The following is a 22,581-nucleotide window of genomic DNA, read 5'->3' on the forward strand; positions in this document are numbered from 1 at the left end:
GAGGAAGACCTCTTGACTTTGGCTGGCTGTTTTTTTCTTTTTCAAGTTCATTTCAGCATGTTTAAACATATTTATCTTTGCATGGAGTTTCTGAAGTGTAGTGGTTGTCACGTTCACCTCACCCGCGAACGGTCCCCAGTTCGAAACTGGGTAGAAGCATGACATTATGCATTGATATTAAAGCTTTTGACGTTGAGTCTTTGTTCTCAATGGCTCGTCATGACCACAGTAACCTTCCGCAGCCGGTTTCTGTAGTGTAGTGATTATCACGTTTGCCTAACACGCGAAAGGTCCCCAGTTTGAAACTGGGCAGAAACACGCTGTTACCCTTTGGTATCCAAGCTTTTGACTTTCAGTTCTTGATCTCGATTGCTTGTTGTCACCACAGTAAGCGCTTGCATCTGGTTTCTGTAGTGTAGCGGTTATCACGTTCACCTCACACGTGACAGGTCCCCAGTTTGAAACTGGATAGAAGCATGACATTAGGCGTTGATATTAAAGCTTTTGACGTTGAGTCTTTGTTCTCGATGGCTCGTCATGACCACAGCAACCTTCCGCAGCCGGTTTGCTGTAGTGTAGTGGTTATCGCGTTCGCCTAACACGCGAAAGGTCCCCAGTTCGAAACTGGGCAGAAACACGCTGTTACCCTTTGGTATCCATGCTTTTGACTTTCAGTTCTTGATCTCGATTGCTTGTTGTCACCACAGTAAGCGCTTGCATCCGGTTTCTGTAGTGTAGCGGTTATCACGTTCGCCTCACAGGCGAAAGCTCCCAGTTCGAAACTGGGCAGAAACACAGCTTTTTCTCTTGGAAAACGATCTTTTTGACTTTCAGTGCTTGTTCTTTATTGCTTGCCATGACCACAGCATTTTTTGTTTGTTTGAATCGGTTGGTTTCTGTAGTGTAGCGGTTATCACGTTCGCTTTACACGCGAAAGGTCCTCAGTTCGAAACTGGGCAGAAACACAGCGTTCCTCTTGCAAACTAGCGCTTTTGACAATGAGTGCTTGATCTTTAATGCTTGCCATGACCACAGTAGACGCTCTTGTCTGATTACTGTAGTGTAGTGATTGTCCTGTTTGCCATCCTCCTGAAAGTTCCCTGTTTTGATCCCGGGCAGAAACATGTGGCTTTTCTTTATTTTGATCACAAACGTATATTGTTGGCTTAATTAGCCTTAGTTAGCATATTCTATTGCTGGTTTAATGAGCATTACTTTTACCAATGTGATTATTTCTACCCGTTTTTGCTTTTGGCAAGCATGTGTGTTTTTGACAGTGTCTAAGTGTTCCTAATTCAAGTAACACCTGATAGGATCAAGGTGCGAAAGCAGGCATCTAGGTGCTTTTTCTTTTTGGCTTTTGGACAAAGGCATGAGAATGTTTTGTGGAGCATGGTTTTGTTTCCCTGTTTGTTCTTTTTCTCCAATAGCCTGACAAATGAAAGGTTCCTGTGTTGCAAAATGCACTTTGTCCTGTCTTCAGACATAGAGGAAGACCTCTTGACTTTGGCTGGCTGTTTTTTTCTTTTTCAAGTTCATTTCAGCATGTTTAAACATCTTTAGCTTTGCATGGAGTTTCTGAAGTGTAGTGTGTGACGGGAGTATTCTCCAGAGCAAGGAGGGACAACAGGCCTGGGAACGATCCAACAGATTTATTGACCAGAAAACAGGAACAACACGAAGATAATTTGCAGAGTCCCAAAATAAGTCCACAGGAAACTGATTCGGGGGCACCTCCCGACAATCCTTGTGCCAGATCACAAAACCATAGTCCTTTAAGAGTCCCAGAAATCCACCACGATCACACAGAGGCCGAAGCTTCCTCAGACAGCCTCGTCCTTCTCTTTTAGCATCCAACTCACATCTGATCTTAAAGCAAGAATGTATTGTCAGGGCTCCTGGGATCAGTCCATCTGAAGGGGGGTAGGGGTCACACCTACTATTCAATGGTTTGGTCCATCAGAAGATTCTAGAAATGTAAGGGCTCCACTTAGTCTACAGGATGTGTATTGTAGGTTATCTTCTGCTTAGGAAAACAATAGCCAAAGTTCCACTAGCTGTTGACACAAGCCGAAATTAGATTAAGGTCCAGGTACATCACAAGACATTGCAAGTATTGGGGGAAGGAGACATGGTTAATTTACAGCAAATGAACCAGAGGAAAGTTAAATGACATATTATACAAAATACAGGACAGGGCAAGACTGCAAATCATGACAATCCCTTCCCCTCCCAATTTGTGTACGTACTAGGGACCTCTACAGGTCACTGGTTAAGTACACACAGGCATGGCTTAACTTACATGTGGCTTCATGCAGCCACAAATTGGCATCGTAGCTTTCCCACATCATTGCCCAGGAGAACAGCTGCAGGCAGACCACCCATCACCCCAACCAAACATCGCCTGACCCCAAAACCAAAGTTCAGATCCACAGTGGCTGTGGGAATAGTCCTCCATTGTCCACCAGCCAGTTCAATGACAATCCCAGGTCCTCTATGGATTGCCTCAGGCCGAACCACTCGGGGATCAGCCAGCGTGAGGAAAGCCCCCGAGTCACAAAATCCAACAAGTCTTTGTCCATCCAGCACGACCTCCTGCAAGTGCTTACCTCGATGAGCTGAAGTCGTCATAGCTGCGGGTCGCACACCATAAACTCCTAGTGGTGCAACATGGGTGGGTGAGGCACTAGGCCAGTCCTCACGTAGTGGTGACACGTCTTCCTCCATGGCACTTGGCTGTACATAATTAATAATATGATTGGGTACAGGATCAATCCTCATTTGAACAGCTGGGCAGGAGGCTTGCAGATGCCCCGGCTGCCCACATCGATAGCATCTGTGCTGTGTCTCACTCCATCCAATGCGTCCTCTTGGGCGAGGGGTAAGGGAACCTGCCGGTCGGCTCCCACCTGAAGGTGCTGTAGGGGTTTGAGGACGATTCCTCCATGAGCTGGCTGGACATGAGGCCTGCAGATGCCCCGGATGCCCACAACCATAACACCTGCGCTCTGCTACTTCCTCTCCTCGTCGTATTCCAGAAAACGCAGTGGAAGCAACAGGAGGCACATTAACCCAGGTATCAACACGAGGTGGTGGCTCAGAGGAACGGGGAACAATGGGGACAGAAGAACTGGGGGCCACCGGTGTTGTGGAGCTGGTAGGCCTCTCTCCATCCTCCAACAGAACTCTCCACCGAGGCTTGATGGTGAGAGCCTCATCAGCGAGAGATGCAGCTTCTTCCACTGTAGCAGGTTTCCTCTCACGCACCCATTCCCTGATCTCAGCGGGGCACTGGGCAAAAAATTGTTCTTTTAGGATAACCTGGAGACAGGTGTTCCAGGTTAAGGCCTCCTCTGCCTCCAGCCAGCGATTACATATTTGTTTGAGTCTGTGGGCATACATCTTGAAAGACACTTCCTCATTACAGGCTAAAGTACGAAACTGGGTCCTGTAAGTGTCTGGGGTCACAGCATAATGTTCGAGAACAGTCCGTTTAATCTCTGCATACTCACAGTTCCACCGAGGGTCCATAGCTCTATAGGCTGCGGCAGCTCCACCCTCTAAGAGCCCCACAAGATGTCGGACGCGCTCCCTTTCCGGGACTTCCATTAATCGACACTGATGCTCAAAGTCCAGGAAGAAGCCCTCAATGTCACCGGAAGCCTCATTAAACGGCTTGAAGTCTTTGCGGGACACTCTGGGGAGTTCCCTCATGGGGGATGCTGTGGGTACAGTCTGTCTGGAGCTTCTCGCTGCCTCCAAAGCGATCTCCCTCTCCAGCATTGCCCTCTCCTCCATCCTGCGCTGCCTCTCCTTGGCTGTGCGCATGACCTCCTTCTTATCTTCTATGGTAGCCTCTTCTCCCAGCAAGGCCATCTCCTCCTCGTACCACACAACCCACTGACTTTTTTGGGTATTTACCTCCGACTGCCGCCTTTCCTCTCTTTGCTGTGAGGATCCTTCCTCAGCATCATCTTGCAGGCGAACTGCTTCCAAAGCTTCAATCAGCTGCTCCTTGGAGAGTCCCTTGCAGCTGACTCCCAGTTCACGGGCCTTTGTTTGTAGGTTCTTTGCAGTCCAGTTCTTGTACTCTGAGGCTCTGGTTCCAGAAGTTGATGGGCCGTTGTCCTCCATTTCTTCTGCTCTGATCCCACCGCTGCCAACCAGTTTGTGACGGGAGTATTCTCCAGAGCAAGGAGGGACAACAGGCCTGGGAACGATCCAACAGATTTATTGACCAGAAAACAGGAACAACACGAAGATAATTTGCAGAGTCCCAAAATAAGTCCACAGGAAACTGATTCGGGGGCACCTCCCGACAATCCTTGTGCCAGATCACAAAACCATAGTCCTTTAAGAGTCCCAGAAATCCACCACGATCACACAGAGGCCGAAGCTTCCTCAGACAGCCTCGTCCTTCTCTTTTAGCATCCAACTCACATCTGATCTTAAAGCAAGAATGTATTGTCAGGGCTCCTGGGATCAGTCCATCTGAAGGGGGGTAGGGGTCACACCTACTATTCAATGGTTTGGTCCATCAGAAGATTCTAGAAATGTAAGGGCTCCACTTAGTCTACAGGATGTGTATTGTAGGTTATCTTCTGCTTAGGAAAACAATAGCCAAAGTTCCACTAGCTGTTGACACAAGCCTAAATTAGATTATGGTCCAGGTACATCACAAGACATTGCAAGTATTGGGGGAAGGAGACATGGTTAATTTACAGCAAATGAACCAGAGGAAAGTTAAATGACATATTATACAAAATACAGGACAGGGCAAGACTGCAAATCATGACATAGTGGTTGTCACGTTCACCTCACACGCGAACGGTCCCCAGTTAGAAACAGGATAGAAGCATGACATTAGGCGTTGATATTAAAGCTTTTGACGTTGAGTCTTTGTTCTCGATGGCTCATCATGACCACAGTAACCTTCTGTAGCTGGATTCTGTAGTGTAGTGGTTATCACGTTTGCCTAACACGTGAAAGGTCCCCAGTTCGAAACTGGGCAGAAACACGCTGATAGGCTGGTTTCACATTTACATTTTTTTTCGCGCTAAATAGCGCATGCATTTTTTTTCTCCTATACTTTGCATGGGATGCGCTTATGTGCGCATACACATGCGTTTGTACGCTTTTTACCGCGCATGCGTTTTTTTGCGGTATGCGCTCGGGTGCACAAAATGCAACCTGTTGCATTTTTTGAGCGTCCGACTTGCCTCAAAACAATGCATGCACGCGCAATGCATTTTTTTACAGCAAGACACCCATTATAAGTCTATGGTGAGCATATGTGCGCATTGGCATGCTTATGTATGCGTTTTTTTGCACATGCGTTTTTTTTTTTACCATTAGTTTAGACAATGGAATTTAGGGGTTTGGGTTAGAGTTAGGGTTAGTTAAGGGGGTTTAGGGTTAGGGTTAGGGTTAGGGTTAGGGTCAGGGTCAGGGTTAGGATCAGGGTATGGTTTGGTTAAGGGTTAGGGTTAGGGTCAGGGTCAGGGTTAGGGTTAGGATCAGGGTATGGTTTGGTTAAGGGTTAGGGTTAGGGTTAGGGTCAGTGCTAGGGTCAGGGTCAGGGTTAGGGTTAGGATCAGGGTATGGTTTGGTTAAGGGTTAGGGTTAGGGTCAGGGTCAGGGTTAGGGTTAGGGTCAGGGTTAAGGTTAGGGTCAGGGTTAGAGTTAGGGTTAGGGTTAGGGTCAGGGTTAGGGTTAGGGTTAGGGTCAGGGTCAGGGTTAGGGTTAGGATCAGGGTATGGTTTGGTTAAGGGTTAGGGTTAGGGTCAGGGTCAGGGTTAGGGTTAGGGTTAGGATCAGGGTATGGTTTGGTTAAGAGTTAGGGTTAGGGTTAGGGTTAGGGTTAGGGTTACACGCGAAAGGTCCTCAGTTCGAAACTGGGCAGCAGGGCCGCCATCAGGGCATTACTGCCCTTACTACTGTATGGGGCCCCATGAACAGTAGCAAAAGGAGGGGCCCGGAAGCGCTGGCAGGCCGGGCCCTCCTCTCTTGATACTGCTGTTTGGGCTACAGGTGCAATAGGTCATGGCCGCTGCAAGCCAGATACCTAACAACACCGCGGTGATTTAAAGATACACCTACAGTGTTGTTAGTGAATGCGGCGGCCAGAATTCAGTGCTGTACCTTTAAAGCAGCAGCAGGACCAAGTGCATCATGGTCCTGACACAGGTCATGTGACACACTGCGTGCTCTTCTTCATTCTCCAGCAGAGCAGCAACATGTCATGTTTCTGGGAGACAGAAGATGCTGAAATCGGCAGAGGCAGAGGAGGCGGGCAGTGTGCCAGGACTTGCAGGAAGTTGCAGAGGGGAGTGAGGTGAGGAGATGGCAATCTGCTGAGGAGATGGGAGGTTGCTGAGGTGAGGAGATGGGAGTCTGCTGAGGTGAGGAGATGGGAGGCTGCTGAGGTGAGGAGATGGAGGCTGCTGAGGTGTGGAGATGGGAGGCTGCTGAGGTGTGGAGATGGGAGGCTGCTGAGGTGAGGAGATGGGAGGCTGCTGAGGTGAGGAGATGGGAGGCTGCTGAGGTGAGGAGATGGGAGGCTGCTGAGGTGTGGAGATGGGAGGCTGCTGAGGTGTGGAGATGGGAGGCTGCTGAGGTGTGGAGATGGGAGGCTGCTGAGGAGAGGAGATGGGAGGCTACTGAGGTGAGGAGATGGAGGCTGGTGAGGAGATGGGAGGCTGGTGAGGAGATGGGAGGCTGCTGAGGAGATGGGAGGCTGCTGAGGAGATGGGAGGCTGCTGAGGTGAGGAGATGGGAGGCTGCTGAGGTGTGGAGATGGGAGGCTGCTGAGGTGTGGAGATGGGAGGCTGCTGAGGAGAGGAGATGAGAGGCTACTGAGGTGAGGAGATGGAGGCTGGTGAGGAGATGGGAGGCTGCTGAGGAGATGGGAGGCTGCTGAGGTGAGGAGATGGGAGGCTGCTGAGGAGAGGAGATGGGAGGCTGCTGAGGAGAGGAGATGGGAGGCTACTGAGGTGAGGAGATGGAGGCTGGTGAGGAGATGGGAGGCTGCTGAGGAGATGGGAGGCTGCTGAGGTGAGGAGATGGGAGGCTGCTGAGGAGAGGAGATGGGAGGCTGCTGAGGAGAGGAGATGGGAGGCTGCTGAGGAGAGGAGATGGGAGGCTGCTGAGGTGTGGAGATGGGAGGCTGCTGAGGTGTGGAGATGGGAGGCTGCTGAGGAGAGGAGATGGGAGGCTGCTGAGGTGTGGAGATGGGAGGCTGCTGAGGTGAGGAGATGGGAGGCTGCTGAGGAGATGGGAGGCTGCTGAGGTGAGGAGATGGGAGGCTGCTGACGTGTGGAGATGGGAGGCTGTTGAGGTGTGGAGATGGGAGGCTGCTGACGTGTGGAGATGGGAGGCTGCTGAGGAGAGGAGATGGGAGGCTACTGAGGTGAGGAGATGGAGGCTGGTGAGGAGATGGGAGGCTGCTGAGGAGATGGGAGGCTGCTGAGGAGATGGGAGGCTGCTGAGGTGAGGAGATGGGAGGCTGCTGAGGTGAGGAGATGGGAGGCTGCTGAGGAGAGGAGATGGGAGGCTGCTGAGGAGAGGAGATGGGAGGCTGCTGAGGTGTGGAGATGGGAGGCTGCTGAGGTGTGGAGATGGGAGGCTGCTGAGGAGAGGAGATGGGAGGCTGCTGAGGTGTGGAGATGGGAGGCTGCTGAGGTGAGGAGATGGGAGGCAGCTGAAGAGATGGGAGGCTGCTGAGGTGAGGAGATGGGAGGCTGCTGACGTGTGGAGATGGGAGGCTGCTGACGTGTGGAGATGGGAGGCTGCTGACGTGTGGAGATGGGAGGCTGCTGACATGTGGAGATTGGAGGCTGCTGAGACGACCAAAAAAATTCTAGAATTCCACTTTTTTCAATTTCAACGCACTTTGAATTTTTTTCCCATTTTCGAGTACGCTATTTGATAAAGCCAATCATGTCATTCAAAAGTACAACTCGTCCTGCAAAAAACAAGCCCTCACACGGCCATATTGATGGAAAAATAAAAAGTGGGTATATATGACTGGGAAACATCTTTATTTGGGAAACTAGCTGAAGAGCCCGGCGCTGCCCGGGCATAGTAACTAACTGTGGTTAGTTATAGCAAATTATAATTATCCGTCATCCCATAGTCCCGTGCCCATATACCCTTCATACATATCCTCCATCCCATAGTCCCATGCCCATATACCCATCATACATATCCTCCATCCCATAGTCCCGTGCCCATATACCCATCATACATATCCTCCATCCCATAGTCCCATGCCCATATACCCATCATACATATCCTCCATCCCATAGTCCGGTGCCCATATACCCATCACACATCCTCCATCCCATAGTCAACCATAGTGACATCATAATGAGGGGCGGGGCTTGATGCGCACACACTGGTTCCCCAGTATGCAAATAGGGGCATTATAACATCACAATGAGGGGCGGGGCTTGACGCGCACACACTTTTTCCTCATTATGTAGATAGGGGCAAAATTGGTGAATTGGAACGCACGGGGTTAAAATTTTGCCTCACAACATAGCCTAGGACACTCTCGGGTCCAGACGTGTGACGTGTGACATTTTGTGGCTGTAGCTGCGACGGTGCAGATGCCTATCCCAGACATACACACACACACTTTGAGCTTTCTATATTAGATTGTTCTGCGCTCGCACTGCGGTGCATGGACTGGGCGCCGATCTCCTGGCCTGCATCCTCATACATGCTGTGAGGCTGCTGAGTTCTAGTCAGGAGACCGGCGGCCCGTCCATGTATTGCGGTCCGAGCGCAGATCGATATCCACCGACAGCTTCATACATGTACAGAAAACAATACAATAATCTACAATCAGAAATACAGATTATAAAAAAAATCACAATCTGGTTTCAATTATTTTTTAAAAAAGTATGTGACTCATTTCCTTAACCCCTTACCTACAATTGACGTAATATTCCGTCCATGTGACCCTGAACCTAATTACCATGGACGGAATATTACGTCATCGCGATCAGCGGCGCCCACGTGGTGAGCGCCGCTGATCGCGGCCGAGTGTCAGCTAATTATCATAGCTGACACCCGGCACAATGTGTCAGGGGCGGTCACGGACACGATCGCGGTGTACCGGGGGTTAAAAGGAAGCATCGGCAGGGAGGGGGCTCCCTCCGTGCTTCCCTGAGCCCCCCACGGCAGCGCTGCTGCGGGGGGCTCTTTCCCTGCAGGTCCCCGGATCCAATATGGCGACGGGGACCTCCGGGGGCCTGCAGGAAGCTGGCTTCCTCAGTGCCTGCAAAGCGCAGGCATGAGGAAGCCTGTGCAGTGCCTGTGACAGATCGCTGATCTGTCACAGTGATCTGTGATGTGACAGATCAGCGATCTGTCACAGGACAGTTATGTCCCCCCTGGGACATTGTAATAAAGTAAAAAAAAAATTAAAAAAAGTGTAAAAATAATAAAAAAAAAATCGCTAAATAAATTAAAAAAAAAAAAAAAATATTCCCCAAAAAATTCATTTTTTGCAAATAAAAAAACCCAAAAACAATAAAAGTACACATATTTGGTATCGCCGCGTCCGTAACGACCCGCCCTATAAAACTGTCCCAATAGTTAACCCCTTAAGTGAACCCCTTAAAAAATAAAAATAAAAAACGAAGCAAAAAATAATGATTTATTATCCTACCGCCGAACAAAAAGTGCAATAACGCGCGATCAAAAAGACGCATATAAATATCCATGGTACCGCTGAAAACGTCATCTTGTCCAGCAAAAAACAAGCCACCATACAGCATCATCAGCGAAAAAATAAAAAAGTTATAGCTCGCAGAATAAAGTGATGCAAAAATAATTATTTTTTATATAAAATTGTTTTCATTGCATAAAAGCGCCAAAACATAAAAAAACGACCTAAATGAGGTATCGCTGTAACCGTACTGACCCGAAGAATAAAACTGCCTTATAAATTTTACCGCACCCGGAACGGCATAAGCACACCACCCAAAAGAAATTCATGAAACTCTGGTTTTTGTTCATTCTGCGTCCCAAAAAACGAAATAAAAAGCGATCAAAAAATGTCACATGCCCAAACATGATACCAATAAAAGCGTCAACTCGTCCCGCAAAAAATAAGACCTCACATGACTTGGTGGGTCAAAATATGGAAAAATTATAGCTCTCAATATGTGGTGATGCAAAAACTATTTTTACAATAAAAAGCGTCTTTTAGCGTGCGACAGCTGCCAAACATAAAAACCGCCATAAATAGTAAATCAAACCCCCCGTTATCACCCCCTTAGTTAGGGAAAAATAATAAAATTAAAAAAATGTATTTATTTCCATTTTCCCATTAGGGCTAGGGTTAGGGCTAGGGCTAGGGCTAGGGTTAGGGCTAGGGTTAGGGTTAGGGTTAGGGCTAGGGTTAGGGCTAGGGTTAGGGTTAGGGCTAGGGTTAGGGCTAGGGTTAGAATTGGGGGTTTCCACTATTTGCGTACATGAGGTGCTCTCCAAACGCAACATGGCGTCTGATCTCAATTCCAGCCAATTCTGCGTTGAAAAAGTCAAATGGTGCTCCTTCCCTTCCAAGCTCTGCCATGCACCCAAACAGTGTTTTACCCCCTCATATGGGGTATCAGCCTACTCAGGACAATTTGCAAAACTACTTTTGGGGTCCTATTTCTCCTGTTGCCCTTAGGAAAATAAAAATTTTGGGGCAAAAATATCATTTTTGTGGAAAAAAAATGTTTTGTTATTTTCACGCCTGGGCGTTATAAACTTCTGTGAAGGCCTTGTGGGTTCAAAGTTCTCACCACACATCTAGATAAGTTCTTTGGGGGGTCTAGTTTCAAAAATGGGGTCACTTGTGGGGGGTTTCCACTGTTTAGGTACATCAGGGGCTCTCCAAACGCGACATGGCGTCCGATCAGAATTCCAGCCAATTTGCATTGAAAAAGTCAAACGGCGCTCCTTCCCTTCTGAGCTCTGCCATGCGCCGAAACAGTGGTTCCCCCCCACATATCAGGTATCAGCGTACTCAGGACAAATTGCACAATAATTTTTGCAGTCCAATTTCTCCTGTTACCCTTGGTAAAATAAAAAAAATTGAACCTGAAGTAATTTTTTTTGTGAAAAAAAGTTAAATGTTAATTATTTTTAAATATTCAAAAAATTCCTGTGATGCACCTGAAGGGTTAATAAACTCCTTGAATGTGGTTTTAAGCACCTTAAGGGGTGCAGTTTTTAGAATGGTGTCACTTTTGGGTATTTTCTATCATATAGACCCCTCAAAGTGGCTTCAAATGTGATGTAGTCCGTAAAAATAAAATGGTGTTGCAAAAATGAGAGATCGCTGGTCAACTTTTAACCCTTATATCTTACTAACAAATAAAAATTTTGGTTCCAAAATTGTGCTGATGTAAAGTAAACATGTGGCAAATGTTACTTATTAAGTTTTTTGTGTGCCATATCTCTGTGGTTTAAGGGCATAAAAATTCAAAGTTGGAAAATTGCGGAATTTTCAAAATTTTCGCCAAATTTCCGTTTTTCTCACAAATAAACGCAAGTTATATGAATGAAATTTTACCACTAACATGAAGTACAATATGTCACGAGAAAAGAATGTCAGAATCACCGGGATCCATGGAAGCGTTTCAGAGTTATAACCTCATAAAGGGACAGTGGTCAGAATTGTAAAAATGGGGCCGGTAGTTAACGTGCAAACCACCCTTGGTAGTGAAGGGGTTAAAGAAAAAGAAAAATATACCTAAACAGAGTATTGGGTATTTTAACAAATGATTAATAAGTTACAGTACAGTAGAGCTCATCCAAAAGAGTCTACCTTGTTGTGGTGGCGGCTTAAAATTCTTTTGGCCAGAACAAAAGCTGCTGGCTATATGTATGATCTGGGAAATGTTAATGTGTGATTGTTGAGGACGTGGTGCAGAAGTGGAGTTTTTCCAAGAGTGGGTAGTGGGACTCTTGAGGGGTGGAGGCAGGGCTGGGGTGGAGCCTGGACGGAGTCTGAAGGGGGTCCAAACATTTTTACAGTATGGGGCCCTGAAATTCCTAATGGCAGCCCTGCTGGGCAGAAACACAGCGTTTCTCTTGCAAACTAGCGCTTTTGACGATGAGTGCTTGATCTTTAATGGTATCAAAGCTTTTGACTTTCAGTTCTTGATCTCGATTGCTTGTTGTCACCACAGTAAGCACTTGTATCCGGTTTCTGTAGTGTAGCGGTTATCACGTTCGCCTCACACGCGAAAGGTCCCCAGTTCGAAACTGGGCAGAAACACAGCTTTTTCTCTTTGAAAATGATCTTTTTGACTTTCAGTGCTTGTTCTTTATTGCTTGCCATGACCACAGCATTTTTTATTTTTTTTTGAATCGGTTGGTTTCGGTAGTGTAGTGGTTATCACGTTCGCTTTACACGCAAAAGGTCCTCAGTTCGAAACTGGGCAGAAACACAGCGTTCCTCTTGCAAACTAGCGCTTTTGACAATGAGTGCTTGATGTTTAATGCTTGCCATGACCACAGTAAACGCTCTTGTCTGGTTACTGTAGTGTAGTGATTGTCCTGTTTGCCATCCTCCTGAAAGTTCCCTGTTTTGATCCAGGGCAGAAACATGTGGCTTTTCTTTATTTTGATCAAAAACGTATATTGTTGGCTTAATTAGCCTTAGTTAGCATATTCTATTGCTGGTTTAATGAGCATTACTTTTACCAATGTGATTATTTCTACCCGTTTTTGCTTTTGGCAAGCATGTGTGTTTTTGACAGTGTCTAAGTGTTCCTAATTCAAGTAACACCTGATAGGATCAAGGTGCGAAAGCAGGCATCTAGGTGCTTTTTCTTTTTGGCTTTTGGACAAAGGCATGAGAATGTTTTGTGGAGCATGGTTTTGTTTCCCTGTTTGTTCTTTTTCTCCAATAGCCTGACAAATGAAAGGTTCCTGTGTTGCAAAATGCACTTTGTCCTGTCTTCAGACATAGAGGAAGACCTCTTGACTTTGGCTGGCTGTTTTTTTCTTTTTCAAGTTCATTTCAGCATGTTTAAACATCTTTAGTTTTGCATGGAGTTTCTGAAGTGTAGTGGTTGTCACGTTCACTTCACACTCGAACGGTCCCCAGTTCGAAACTGGATAGAAGCATGACATTAGGCGTTGATATTAAAGCGTTTGACGTTGAGACTTTGTTCTCGATGGCTCGTCATGACCACAGTAACCTTCCGCAGCCGGTTTCTGTAGTGTAGTGGTTATCACGTTTGCCTAACACGCGAAATGTCCCCAGTTCGAAACTGGGCAGAAACACGCTGTTACCCATTGGTATCCATGCTTTTGACTTTCAGTTCTTGATCTCGATTGCTTGTTGTCACCACAGTAAGCGCTTGCTTCCGGTTTCTGTAGTGTAGTGGTTATCACATTCGCCTCACACGCGAAAGGTCCCCAGTTCGAAACTGGGCAGAAACACAGCTTTTTCTCTTGGAAAACAATCTTTTTGACTTTCAGTGCTTGTTCTTTATTGCTTGCCATGACCACAGCATTTTTTGCTTGTTTGAATCGGCTGGTTTCTGTAGTGTAGCCGTTATCACGTTCGCTTTACACGCGAAAGGTCCTCAGTTCGAAACTGGGCAGAAACACAGCGTTCCTCTTGCAAACTAGCGGTTTTGACAATGAGTGCTTGATCTTTAATGCTTGCCATGACCACAGTAAACGCTCTTGTCTGGTTACTGTAGTGTAGTGATTGTCCTGTTTGCCATCCTCCTGAAAGTTCCCTGTTTTGATCCCGGGCAGAAACATGTGGCTTTTCTTTGCTTTGATCACAAACGTGTATTGTTGGCTTAATTAGCCTTAGTTAGCATATTCTATTGCTGGTTTAATGAGCATTACTTTTACCAATGTGATTATTTCTACCCGTTTTTGCTTTTGGCAAGCATGTGTGTTTTTGACAGTGTCTAAGTGTTCCTAATTCAAGTAACACCTGATAGGATCAAGGTGCGAAAGCAGGCATGTAGGTGCTTTTTCTTTTTGGCTTTTGGACAAAGGCATGAGAATGTTTTGTGGAGCATGGTTTTGTTTCCCTGTGTGTTCTTTTTCTCCAATAGCCTGACAAATGAAAGGTTCCTGTGTTGCAAAATGCACTTTGTCCTGTCTTCAGACATAGAGGAAGACCTCTTGACTTTGGCTGGATGTTTTTTTCTTTTTCAAGTTCATTTCAGCATGTTTAAACATCTTTCGCTTTGCATGGAGTTTCTGAAGTGTAGTGGTTGTCACGTTCACCTCACACGCGACCGGTCCCCAGTTCGAAACTGGATAGAAGCATGACATTAGGCGTTGATATTAAAGCTTTTGACGTTGAGTCTTTGTTCTCAATGGCTCGTCATGACCACAGTAACCTTCCACAGCCGGTTTCTGTAGTGTAGTGGTTATCACGTTCGCCTAACACGCGAAAGGTCCCCAGTTCGAAACTGGGCAGAAACACGCTGTTACCCTTTGCTATCCAAGCTTTTGACTTTCAGTTCTTGATCTCGATTGCTTGTTGACACCACAGTAAGTGGTTGCATCTGCTTTCTGTAGTGTAGCGGTTATCATGTTTGACTCACACGCGAAAGGTCCCCAGTTCGAAACTGGGCAGAAAAACAGCTCTTTCTCTTGGAAAACGATCTTTTTGACTTTCAGTGCTTGTTCTTTATTGCTTGCCATGACCACAGCATTTTTTGCTTGTTTGAATCGGTTGGTTTTTGTAGTGTAGCGGTTATCACGTTTGCTTTACATGCGAAAGGTCCTCAGTTCGAAACTGGGCAGAAACACAGGGTTCCTCTTGCAAACTAGTGCTTTTGACAATGAGTGCTTGATTTTTAATGCTTGCCATGACCACAGTAAACGCTCTTGTCTGGTTACTGTAGTGTAGTGATTGTCCTGTTTGCCATCCTCCTGAAAGTTCCCTGTTTTGATCCCGGGCAGAAACATGTGGCTTTTCTTTATTTTGATCACAAACGTATATTGTTGGCTTAGGCCTCTTTCACACATCAGGTTTTCGGCGTCAGGCGCGATCCGGCGCTTTTGACTAAAACCGGATCCGGCGAAATGCAATTCCCCCCCATTGACTTGCATTAGAGCCGGATCGAGCCGGATGGCCATGCGTTTTATCCGATTTTCGCCGGATCCGGCAATGTGACGCGATCCGGCGTCTGGAAAAAACGGCTACTGTAACGTTTTTTGTCTCCGGCGAAAAAGCCGGACACGCCGGATCCGGCGTGTCCGGCTTTTTCATACAATGAAAGCCTATGAGCGCCGCAATGCGCCTGATCCGGCGACAGCCGGATCTGGCTTCTTTGGTCTGAGCATGCTCAGTAGCTCTGCCCACAGGACATATATAAAAGCAAGACAATGGGACCCTCAGCCACACCCAACATGCCACCCAAGCCAAGAACCAGGAGCAGGAGAAGGCAGCAGACATGTGCAGCAGCAGCATCATCAGCACCACCCCAAATGGAGCAGCATGCTGAACAACGTGAGGGGAGTCCAGCAGCAGATGAGAGATGGTAATTATCACATCCCCCATTCCTCCAAACTAGGGCTATGGAATATCAAGATATTCATGGGCCCTTTGTTTCTCTTTATTCAACAGCCGCCCAATAGATGCAGCAGCAGAAACACCACCCACAGCCATGGAGTCTGGCCATGAGGAAGACAGCACAGCTTCTGGGAGCCCTCCCTCCCTCGCATCGTCAGCGTTTGACGGTAAGTTTTTATTTCAAAAATCCATCATCTCTGTAATATATGTGTATTCATTGCCTTTTATTTCAAAACAGGAATCACAAGATGAAGAGGAGCTCCCAGAAGAAGAAGGAAGGGGTGGACAGACACTTGGAGTGGACTCACAATTGGTAAGTTTTTTGCATCAAACGCAGAAACACAACATCACACTACACACAACACATAGAAAACAATGTTCTGCAGACCACACACAGCAAACAAATGCCTACATCCAAAGACATAACATTTTTTGTTTTCTTCTCTAGTCTTCCCAATCTGGTGCTCGGCCAAGAGGTCCTCGCAGTGCCTCCCAGGGTCGTCGGCGACAGCAACGCGGCGGTCACCAGCGTGTAAGTATAAATATTTTTGCTTTGTTTTTTTTGCACTTTTTATTTCATTTCTTTTGTGGAGGCTAATTATGTTATTTTTGTCTTTTTCTTTAACAGCCTTCACAGCGTGCTCCCGACTCTGACTGTGAGGATGGAGGGATTGATGTGGACCACCTCATCGATCTCGTCAGAGAAAGGGAGCCACTCTGGAATATGGCTGACCGCCGCCACGCTGACCTGATCGTTACCCAACGACTCTGGGAGGAAATCTGTTCGCTCCTTGTGGACCGCTGGGAGGACCTCGAAGCTCGGGCCCAGATTAAAGAGCGTAAGTATATACAGTACCGGTTGCTTGATTTAAACCAGTGTTTCCCGAACTCCAGTCCTCGTGGTCCCCACGGATCATGTGTTCAGGATTTCTATTTACTTTGGAAATCCTGAAAACATGACCCCTGGGGACCATGAGGACTGGAGTTTGGGAAACACTGATGTTGTATACTAACCACTTTGTCCTTTCTCGTTTCAGGGGAGAGAATTGTGAAGCGGTGGCGGTCTGTGAGGGATCGTTTCAAGAAGGAGTTCAATAAAGAGATGCGGGCCCCGAGTGGATCTGGAGGACGCAGGAGCAAGTACAAGTACGCATGAGCCCTGTCGTTCCTCCGGGAGACAATGCTCACCAGAAGGTAAATATTACACACCACATGTGACAAAAAAAGTTTAGATGTAATTTTTTTTTTCAGCCAGGGCCATACCATGTCACTATTTTAATTGTTTTTTTTCTCTTTATTCCACAGCACGGTGAGCAGCACTCGGGAACCTGCACGATTGGACCCTTCTGAGGCGATCCCTGAGGAGACCAGCACCGAGGGACACTTCGACCGCCCCGGTACATCTGCACCTTCCCAGCCTTCCCACACATTCGACCCATCTGTCCCATCCACCAGCACAGGAGCATCGTGGCCGCCTACATTACATGAAGCTGCTGGTGAGGAGATCGCTTTCCCTTTACCCCACCCTTCTGCCCCTGCCACCTCTAGTACACCTGCGGGTACTGGGCGGCAGCGGCAGAGGGGTCAGGAAAAGACTTATGCGCCAGAGTTCTTGCATCTGAATGCATCTTTCCAGAACTGTCTAAAAGTCTTGTCAGAGCAAATCTCCGCAGGCTTTCAGCAGATCAACTCCAGCATTCTGGAGGTGAAGACACTTCTGCAAACCATGCATTCAGAAGCAAGATCTTCGCCAAACCACACCTTTTTCAGGTCTGTTGTGGAGCGCATGGAAACGCTCTCTCCTGCCCAGCAGATGCATGTAATGCATTCATGCCACGCTGCTCTCCAGCAAGTTACCTCCCAACCTCCTCCTCCCACCACAGTAGTTCCTCCACCTGCACCCCCTCCAGCCACTTTTCATCCTCCCCCTCCTATTACATCTACACCCCCTCCAGCCACTTTCCATCCTCCCCCTCCTATTACATCTACACCCCCTCCAGCCACTTTCCATCCTCCCCCTCCTATTACATACCATCCACCTCCCCAGCACCAGCAACCTCCCCAGCACCAGCAACCTCCCCAGTACCAGCAACCTCCCCAGCACCAGCAACCTCCCCAGTACCAGCAACCTCCCCAGTACCTGCAAACTCCCCAGTACCAGCAACCTCCCCAGTACCAGACATCTCCCCACTTCCAGCAACCTGCCCCGTACCAGACATCTCCCCACTTCCAGCAACCTGCCCCGTACCAGACATCTCCCCACTTCCAGCAACCTGCCCCGTACCAAACTCCTTCCCCATACAACTTGCCATCAACATCATCTGCTCCTACAGTCCCTGCCCAACCCTCCACTCCACCACCCACCACCTCTTCTGCTTCCCACATGTCCACCCATTCTGTAGTTTTTTCCACACCTTCACCTCTAACTGTTCCTTCCCCACCACAATCCCAGTCCTCTCTCCACACTCCCAGTGTCGAAGTGTCCCGCAGCCCCTCCAGCAGTATTTCCACCACACACTGCACAGATTTATAATGTGTGTATTTAAATAAAAATGACCAGTTTTATTGTTTCAAAGCTTTATTAAACAAGTTTATTAAAATTTAAAAAAAGTTTACTAAAAAAAACATTTTTCAATAAAAGTTAAATTATTTTACACTGGTTGTCTGTCATTTCTTTCTGCGGCGAAAAAGGTTAAATACAGGGTATTTAAAAGGTGAAATGGTATTCAAAACTAGGTATATAACTGTGGGTAAATTTTAGCTTTTTGCCACAGTTGTGTTCCTGGTTGTGTTTGAAGCAAAGTATTTCACCTAAAAAGTTGTGTTTATTGTTGGTGATTTCCTAACAATGTACACAACTTTTGTTAAAAGGTGAAATACTTTGCATAAAACACAACCAGGTACACACCTGTGGCCTAAAGCTAAAAATAGAGACCATGACAAGATAGCCAACTTTGGTTGGCAAAGGTATATACTGTTGGTACAGAAAGTACACAAGTTTGGTTAGGGCACAAATCTTTCACACTCTGTCATCCTGCCAGTGTACTCTGCCTTGAGGTGACATAAAGTATAGTGCAAAGTTGTCCCTCATCACTGAAACCGTCACAGAACTTCTAGTGGTAATGTCATGGTAATCTTGCAAGGTGGTTTCTTCAGAGGTGTCCTCAATGGAAATGGGTTCCTTGCAGATAACAAAATTGTGGAGTACCACGCACGCTTTGATCACCTCGTCCACAGTTTCTGTCTTGAGGTTGATCGCAGTCAATAGGATCCGCCATTTGGCTGTCAGAATACCAAAGGTACATTCAACCATTCTTCTTGCTCTTGTGAGGCGGTAATTAAAAATGCGTTTTGGTATTGTCAATCCTCTGCTAGAGTACGGTTTCAAAAGGTGTTCTGACAGCTGGAAGGCTTCATCCCCTACACAGACAAATGGCATAGGTGGACCAGATGTTTGCGGCAGCGGTAGGTGGTGGGAACTGGAAGGTGTTTCCATACAGTTTACGCCCCATGGCAGACAGTTTGAAAACTTGAGAGTCATTGGAGCGGCCATAGGCCCCAATATCAACCGCAATAAATTTGTATTCCGCGTCAGCGATGGCCATGAGGACAATTGAAAAATATTTCTTGTAATTGAAATATTCCGATCCCGATCCAGCTGGCTTTACAATGTGGAAATGTTTCCCGTCCACAGCGCCCAAGCAGTTGGGAAACTGACATATCTGTTGAAACTTGTCAGCAATTTCAATCCACCTCTCTGTTGTGGGCTCTGGTAAAAACTCTTCAGCTAAGGAGTCCCACAGTGCACGGCATGTGTACTTCACAATTCCAGATATGGTGGAAATCCCGAGTCTGTACTGGAAATGCAGTGACGAAAGGGATTCTCCAGTTGCAAGAAATCTGTGGGGAATTAAAAAACAATAAATTAGTTTTAAATCACAGCATTACATACCAAAACTGAGCTATAACACTTGGAGATACAAACTACCACCAACAAGATTGCAGTGAAAGTGTGCTCTGATGCGATCACATCCAATAAATGTGGCTTACCTTAAAGTCACCATCAGACGCTCTGCGTGTGAAACAGAGAAGCGGCAATAGGTGTTCGCTTTTCTTATGAGGTGTGCAATGCGCTCCACCAAGTAATCAAAATTCTCCATTTTCATCCTAACATATCCAAAAAATTTATCCGGGTTTCGTCGAAGGTCCATGCAGAGTGTAGAATAGACCCCACGCGTCATTCTCTTGGCTGTGATGGGGTGGATCCACAAACGTCGTCTACGATGCCTGATGCGCTGCTGTCTCGCTCTCTCCTTCTCCAGAACAATCACCCTCAAACGATTCGCCTCCGCTATAAAAACCGCCAAATTCTTCAAAATATTTCCAATGACAACATCCATCTTCGCCAGTAACTTGCTCTTCTCTCCAACCTGCACTTTCTCTTCGACAACCTGTCAAAGAAGGGCTGTAGGAACACTCTATATATAGTTTTCCAGTAGCCAATCCCGTTCGGAAGGCCACAAGGGTCAATTTTAAAAACCGGATCCGGCGTAATCCGTCGAAAAACGGATAGAAAAACGGATGAACCAAATGAGACGGATCCGGTTTTGTCTGTCAAGAAAAAGACGGATCCGGCAGAAAACCAGATCCGTCACATCCGGTTTTACTAAACATTTGCCGGATCCGGCGTTCCGGCACGACGCCGGATCGCGCCTGACGCCGAAAACCTGATGTGTGAAAGTAGCCTTAATTAGCCTTAGTTAGCATATTCTATTGCTGGTTTAATGAGCATTACTTTTACCAATGTGATTATTTCTACCCGTTTTTGCTTTTGGCAAGCATGTGTGTTTTTGACAGTGTCTAAGTGTTCCTAATTCAAGTAACACCTGATAGGATCAAGGTGCGAAAGCAGGCATCTAGGTGCTTTTTCTTTTTCGCTTTTGGACAAAGGCATGAGAATGTTTTGTGGAGCATGGTTTTGTTTCCCTGTTTGTTCTTTTTCTCCAATAGCCTGACAAATGAAAGGTTCCTGTGTTGCAAAATGCACTTTGTCCTGTCTTCAGACATAGAGGAAGACCTCTTGACTTTGGCTGGCTGTTTTTTTCTTTTTCAAGTTCATTTCAGCATGTTTAAACATCTTAAGCTTTGCATCGAGTTTCTCAAGTGTAGTTGTTGTCACGTTCACCTCACACGCTAACGGTCCCCAGTTCGAAACTGGATAGAAGCATGACATTAGGCGTTGATATTAAAGCTTTTGACGTTGAGTCTTTGTTCTCGATGGCTCGTCATGACAACAGTAACCTTCCGCAGCTGGTTTCTGTAGTGTAGTGGTTATCACGTTCGCCTAACACGCGAAAGGTCCCCAGTTCGAAACTGGGCAGAAACACGCTGTTACCCTTTGGTATCCAAGCTTTTGACTTTCAGTTCTTGATCTCGATTGCTTGTTGTCACCACAGTAAGCCCTTGCATCCGGTTTCTGTAGTGTAGCCGTTATCACTAGAGTTGAGTGAAACGGGTCGAAAAAATTCAAAAGTCGCCGACTTTTGGCAAAGTCGGGTTTCATGAAACGAAACCCGACCCTAGGATGAGGTCGGCCACGAGGTCGGCGACTTATGCGCCAAAGTCGCGTTTCAAAAGTTTGTTTTGCGCTCTTTTTCAGCCAATCAGGATCCACGGACACTGTGGGCAACGTGATGACCTAGGCACGGGTCACCACCATCTTTCAGAAGGGCATGCAAGTGATTGGCTTGCTTTGGTGGGCGTCACAGGGGGTATAAAAGGGCGTGCACGCCGACCGCCATCTTACTTCTGCCGATCTTAGTATAGGGAGAGGTTGCTGCTGATTCTGTAGGGAGTGCGTTAGGCAGGGAAGAAGACAAAAAAACTGCTTCTGCTGCTAGCGATTTGGCCTGCACAACACACAAGTCAATGTGTGTGCAGTGCAAGGGGAGGCTATATTGTGGTGTATCAGTGGTGTTGGTTGTTGGGCTGCCTTTTAAGGCTTCCTGAAACGCTGACATTGCTGTTTACCCACTGCTCCGCAAACTGCTTTTTTAAAAGCAATCCAATCTCCCTTATCCTCTAGTCACTTTTGTCACAGCTGTGCCATCGAGCGTGTCACATAGCGCTCAGATATCATTGGCCTCACACAATCCACAAGTGTCCAGTGTCCAAAAGTGTACGCAGAGATTCAAAATCTCCATTATCCTCTCGTCACTTTGGTCACAGGCAGCTGTGCCATCGAGCGTGTCACATAGCGCTCAGATATCAGTGGGCCTCACACAATCCACAAGTGTCCAGTGTCCAAAAGTGTACGCAGAGATTCAAAATCTCCATTATCCTCTCGTCACTTTGGTAACAGGCAGCTGTGCCATCGAGCGTGTCACATAGCGCTCAGATATCAGTGGGCCTAACACAATCCACAAGTGTCCAGTGTCCAAAAGTGTACGCAGAGATTCAAAATCTCCATTATCCTCTCGTCACTTTGGTCACAGGCAGCTGTGCCATCGAGCGTGTCACATAGCGCTCAGATATCAGTGGGCCTCACACAATCCACAAGTGTCCAGTGTCCAAAAGTGTACGCAGAGATTCAAAATCTCCATTATCCTCTCGTCACTTTGGTCACAGGCAGCTGTGCCATCGAGCGTGTCACATAGCGCTCAGATATCAGTGGGCCTCACACAATCCACAAGTGTCCAGTGTCCAAAAGTGTACGCAGAGATTCAAAATCTCCATTATCCTCTCGTCACTTTGGTCACAGGCAGCTGTGCCATCGAGCGTGTCACATAGCGCTCAGATATCAGTGGGCCTCACACAATCTACAAGTGTCCAGTGTCCAAAAGTGTACGCAGAGATTCAAAATCTCCATTATCCTCTCGTCACTTTGGTCACAGGCAGCTGTGCCATCGAGCGTGTCACATAGCGCTCAGATATCAGTGGGCCTCACACAATCCACAAGTGTCCAGTGTCCAAAAGTGTACGCAGAGATTCAAAATCTCCATTATCCTCTCGTCACTTTGGTC

At 47.0% G+C, this 22,581-nt stretch overlaps 8 non-coding genes across 8 annotated transcripts; all 8 read left to right on the plus strand.

The window, feature by feature from the left end:
* Positions 1 to 892: 892 nt before the first annotated feature.
* TRNAV-UAC (transfer RNA valine (anticodon UAC)) lies at positions 893 to 965 on the plus strand. Its single transcript has one exon. It is a non-coding gene; the product is annotated as a tRNA-Val (tRNA).
* Positions 966 to 12,207: 11,242 nt separating this feature from the next.
* On the plus strand, positions 12,208 to 12,280 carry TRNAV-CAC (transfer RNA valine (anticodon CAC)). The gene has a single exon. It is a non-coding gene; the product is annotated as a tRNA-Val (tRNA).
* A 940-nt stretch (positions 12,281 to 13,220) lies between these two features.
* TRNAV-AAC (transfer RNA valine (anticodon AAC)) lies at positions 13,221 to 13,293 on the plus strand. The gene has a single exon. It is a non-coding gene; the product is annotated as a tRNA-Val (tRNA).
* An 86-nt stretch (positions 13,294 to 13,379) lies between these two features.
* TRNAV-CAC (transfer RNA valine (anticodon CAC)) lies at positions 13,380 to 13,452 on the plus strand. Its single transcript has one exon. It is a non-coding gene; the product is annotated as a tRNA-Val (tRNA).
* A 97-nt stretch (positions 13,453 to 13,549) lies between these two features.
* On the plus strand, positions 13,550 to 13,622 carry TRNAV-UAC (transfer RNA valine (anticodon UAC)). Its single transcript has one exon. It is a non-coding gene; the product is annotated as a tRNA-Val (tRNA).
* A 768-nt stretch (positions 13,623 to 14,390) lies between these two features.
* TRNAV-AAC (transfer RNA valine (anticodon AAC)) lies at positions 14,391 to 14,463 on the plus strand. The gene has a single exon. It is a non-coding gene; the product is annotated as a tRNA-Val (tRNA).
* Positions 14,464 to 14,719: 256 nt separating this feature from the next.
* TRNAV-UAC (transfer RNA valine (anticodon UAC)) lies at positions 14,720 to 14,792 on the plus strand. Its single transcript has one exon. It is a non-coding gene; the product is annotated as a tRNA-Val (tRNA).
* Positions 14,793 to 20,872: 6,080 nt separating this feature from the next.
* Positions 20,873 to 20,945, plus strand: TRNAV-AAC (transfer RNA valine (anticodon AAC)). Its single transcript has one exon. It is a non-coding gene; the product is annotated as a tRNA-Val (tRNA).
* The last annotated feature ends 1,636 nt before the right edge of the window (positions 20,946 to 22,581 follow it).

Source organism: Dendrobates tinctorius, unplaced genomic scaffold, assembly GCF_039654945.1.
Source record: "Dendrobates tinctorius isolate UK_male_01 unplaced genomic scaffold, ASM3965494v1 ptg000332l, whole genome shotgun sequence".
NCBI lineage: Eukaryota > Metazoa > Chordata > Amphibia > Anura > Dendrobatidae > Dendrobates > Dendrobates tinctorius.